Genomic DNA, 5,096 nt, shown 5'->3' with positions numbered 1-5,096 from the left:
ACTCGATAGAACATACTAAGCGCCAATGTATCCACCTACCATAATGAGAAAACATTATGTTTGGATATCCATACCACATAACATGTATACACAAAGGAAAATATTTGAGAGATTATGACTTACCCGTTCTCCATTGTCATACAAATAACTTGATTCCACATGAACAGACATTGTTCGATGCATGACTAATCCAACTTTCTTTCCCATGGAATATATTTTAGGAAGTTGATCCATTAGACTCAAATACACAAACCAACCCTCATCAGCCACAAACAAACCAACAAAACTAAGTGTGGCACGTATCAATGATGAAGAAACTTGATTCCATGAGGGACACCCACCATCTGTATCTACATCAACTACCTGTAAACCTGTAGGAAAGTCAGCCCATACGAGACGAGCCACTGCATCTGAGGGAGCACCTCTATGAGATAGAGCCTTGGGAATCTTCATCAAGAGATCTTCCACACTACATAAAAGATTATGATGTTTGGTTTTGGTAAGTATAACTTGGAAAACTAATTATATGGTGAAATTATTCTTTTTACCTATCTGAGCTCTCCGAAAGAGTGTGGATGTCTACGAGCAATATGTGTGAAAAACATCTCTCACCTGCAAGTAAACAAGACAAAAAATGAGATGCATTTCGAAAGCACACACTTCTCAAAATAAATTTGCAATGGAAAGTACTCTTACTAGTCATGTCCATGATGTCACGTTGTCCTGACACCTCCCCCTCTTGAAGATGCTCTGGAGGGTCTCTCTCTTGATCTTCATTTGTGGGGTCTCCCTCTTGAACATCATGCATAATGTCAAGACGTCTCTTTGTTCGCCTCTCACGTTGCACTTGAGATGATGTAGATGTATGCTCTTGGTGTGATTGTGGCACTTGTGACAGTGGTGTGGATGGTTTTGGGGCCACGTGCGAGGATCCAACTACTGGAGACTGGGTCAAGATTGTTGGCTGCGGGGAAAGTATTCTAGAGTCTTCTTGAGTTGGGGGCTCTCTTTCAAGCTCAGATTGGCAATTCTTAAATTCTTCAAGAAATAGATCAAGATAATTAGTAAAAAGGTAAAAATCCCCATACCTTTTTGTATATGTATATGTATGTAGATGTATATGTATGTAGATGTATATGTATCTATGTATATGTATATGTACATGTATGTGTATGTGTATATGCATATGTATATGTATATGTATGTAGGTATGTATCTATGTATATGTATAGGTATGTATATGTATGTAGGTATGTATCTATGTATATGTATGTGTATGTATATGTATATAGGTATATGTATCTATTTATATGTATATGTATGTAGGTATGTATATATCAAAACTTAACAATGTTTCTTTAAAATCTAACATGCCAAATCTTAAATGTAACATGAACTTTGTATGTATGTAGGAATTTAGTATATAATTTAGTGTATGTATGTAGGTATGTATTTATGTATGCATATGTATATATACATATGCATATACATATGTATTTGTATATGTATATATCTGTATGTATATGTATCTATGTCACGTGCATCCCGCACTTGGATGCCACGTAGACATTTCTGTACAGAAGGTGCAAGACCTGGGATGGTGAACTGGTCCCATGTGAGCCCAGTCCTCCGGGACGAGTCAGCCAGGGATCCATCTCAGTCGTCCGAGGTCAGGTGTGCATTGTCCTGCACATGAGTCCAAGGTCAGGTGTGCACTGTCCTGCACATGAAATAGTGTCAGTCCGCGCTGTGAGTCTCCCTCTAGAATGATGTCAGTGGTTCTGTGTATCTGGTTCGGTACCGGATGCCAGATCACTGAGTAGATTAGGTTTAGGACAAAGGGCCAGCCCATAGGGCTACCCCGGATCTGAGTGTGGGCACGGGAATGGTGTAGAACCACCCCCATGAGGGCCAGGAAGGCCCAGGCTAAACCCACCAGCCATGGAGGGGCTGTAGGACAGCCCTAGGGCACAGATAAGGCAATCTCCAGGAGATTACAGCCTTTATATGGCTGTAGGGCATGTATGGGGCAGCCCATACAAGTTGCCCAGCCTTGGGATTGTGGACAAAAGTGGTGTCCAGCCAATCAGAAGCAGGCGCATCACTTTCAGCCTGTTAGGGAAAAAAGGTAGTATTTTTTGGGATTTAATTCAGCATTTATTGCTGAATTTCACCAGTCATGGGACAATAAGCTGTTTTGCAGCTGGCCGACTGCTCCTGAGGAGGAGTATAAATAGGGTAGGCCTAAATCCCATCATTCATCTCAGTTTTCACCAAGTGCTCAAGCCAATCAAGGGCCAGTCAAGCCAAGGAGATTGCCAAGCAAAGGGGTGGACTTCTGAAGGTCAAGGGCAGGATTTTCCAGCCAAGAAAAGGTCAAGTCTTTTGTATTTGTTTTCAGATTTACATCATTCTAATAAAGCAAATACACCATCCGTGGTGGGGGCCCTACAGAGGGTAATTGGGACCCAATACTGTGTTCTCTCCATCTCCCCCTTCTCTCTCTATTTTCTGCACATCTCCTTTCAATTTTTGCGTTAATTCCGTCGCGAAAAGAGTGCTGATTTTTGAGTTTTGAAGTACCGATCCTTCTCCGAAGCTTCCGCATATTACAGTGGTATCAGAGCCTACTTCAAGGACAAAGATTCAGCAAAGAAAACCAGAAATTTTTTTCGCTCGTGTGGTTGGTTTTTAGACGCTGGTGGACTACCCCTTTCGGAGTGACTCCTGTCCCTCGAAGGACGGTTGGTTTTTAGCCTCCGGAAGCCTCCGGAAGTCATCCACACAGATAGTGGATGGTCAGATTGCGTTCCGGAAAGGAATTGCATTTTCCCGCTATGGCGAGCTTTGGCGACGAGAGAGAACCAGAACCATGGGACCGGAGTGCACCAGGCAGCCCAGCTAGGGCACCAGGCTTGAGTGTCACAGACATGTTCCAGCAGATGATGCGAGACCAGACAGCCAAGTTGGATGAGCAGAAGGCGCGGATCTTGGCTCTGGAGGAGCGTTCTCGCTCTCCAGCGTCGCGTTTTCCATCTCCTCCTCCCTCTCCTTCCGTATCCCAGATACCAGATCCTCGTCACAGGGACCCTCTCGCGGGGTCACAGCCGCAGCCAAGCTCCTTGCTTGAGTTGCAGATGCGTGCATTGGAGATTCGACAACGAGAAGACGACGCCATGCGACGAGTGGAACACGAGCGTTACCTCAGAGCTTTGGACGCCAGGTTGACACCGGCGCCCTCGAATCATTTTCCCGAGAAAATGAATTTCAGTAAGTATAATGGTAAACTCGATCCCACTACTCTGTATTCATGGTTACATCAATTTGAAGCTTACTTTGCCGCAGTTAGGAAAACAGATACTGACAAAGTGATCTTAGCTAGTTGGTACTTGGAAGGTGAGGCCATTCCTTGGTGGACTCAGTGGGCTCATGCCCACACCAGAGCAGGTATGGCAGCTTATGTGTGGGACGAGTTTGTCCGCGACCTTAAGCAGCGGTTTCTACCGCCCCACTACCTTGAGTGACTCTAAGACGAGTTCAGGGGAGCGTGTCAGAATGCGCAACCAGTCCTTCAGTTTGCCAATAAAATTTTGACCTTGTGTCTACAATTAGGCTTATCTGATTCGGACAAGAAAGGGCAGTTTTTGTATGGCTTGGACACGCAAATCCAATGGGAGGTGCGTATGTTTAGGCCAGCCACCTTTGAGGACGCACTCTCGCTTGCGCAGAGTGCAGAAATGAAACACAATGGTGGCAAGCCCAAGACTTCCCAATCGGCTTCTCCCAAGGCTAACGCCTCGGGGGGCAAAAGCCAGAACCAGACGGGGTCTTCCCTAGGACAGAGCCCGGGAGCCTCTGGCTCCAAGAACTCGAACAATGCGTCTAAGCTTACTCCAGACCAGAAAGCGGAGGCAGGCAAGACAGGTGGCAAGTTGAGTGCTGAGGAGCTTTCTCAGTACAAGAAGGAGGGTAGATGTTTCTTTTGTCACAGAAAAGGACATACTTCTCAGGATTGTCCGAAGAAGCCTCCAAAGACCGCTGCCACCTCCACAGCTTCCGTGGTGAGCACAGCTCCCACACAGACCCCAGCGGCTACCCCTAGTTCTTCAACCCCCGGTGCTTCAGTTGGAGCAATTATTAGCTGGGAGCTCGAAGATAAGCAGAAGGGCACCCATGACCAGGAGTATGAGCGCAACGAATTGCTCAAGTCCTTTGGCTACATAGGTGGCCAGAGAGTCATTGTCTTATTTGACAGCGGCAGCACGGAGGATGTGGTCATGGAACAGGCCGCTAGGCGTGCCCGTTTCGAGCTGACTCCGGTGGACAAACAAGTGGAGGGTTTTAGCACAGGTATGACAACGAGCGTCAAGTATGAAGCTCTAGGTGCTAAGTTAGTGATTCAAGGCATAGAGTTTGTGCGTGACTTTATGGTTGCCTCTCTTGTAGGAGCAGACATAATTTTGGGTATCCAGTGGTTTCACAAGTTTCTTCCTGATGTCAAGTGGGACAAGCACACGTTCCAGATCAATCGGAATGTGTCAAACACTCTGGTGACCATTAAGTGTGAGCCAGGTATTCCAAACTTTCCGCTCATAAGCCACTTGTTGCAGGCTAAGTGAGCAGTTAGGAAAGGCGCACAGTGTGCGATGATTTACATCCAGACAGCCCAGACGGTGGCCAGTGCTTCCGAGAAGTAATCGGTTCTCCATGAAAAGTTCCAGAAGATTTTTCTTTGGGACAGTCTCCCTCCCCAGCTCCCCCCGTCCAGACTGGAGGATCACAGGATTGACCTCCTCCCAGGCTCGAAACCCCCGAGCAAGTTTCCATATCGCCTTTCTAAGGCAATGGAATCGGAGTTGGACCGCCAACTCCAAGAATTGTTGCAAGATGGCTTCATCCGCCCCAGCGTGTCGCCATTTGCAGCACCGATCTTGTTTGTCAAGAAGAAAGATGGGTCTTCCCGGTTGTGTGTCGATTATCGTGCACTCAACAAGCTGACTATCAAGAGCAGATTCCCGATGCCTCGAATTGACTATATTCTTGAGAGGCTGAATGGAGCAAAGGTGTTCTCAAAACTGGATTTAAAGAGTGGATAC

This window comes from Cibotium barometz, chromosome 35, assembly GCF_041138505.1.
Source record: "Cibotium barometz isolate CiBa-2024 chromosome 35, ASM4113850v1, whole genome shotgun sequence".
In the NCBI taxonomy this organism is placed as follows: domain Eukaryota; kingdom Viridiplantae; phylum Streptophyta; class Polypodiopsida; order Cyatheales; family Cibotiaceae; genus Cibotium; species Cibotium barometz.
Note: the sequence above shows the minus strand (reverse complement) of the source record.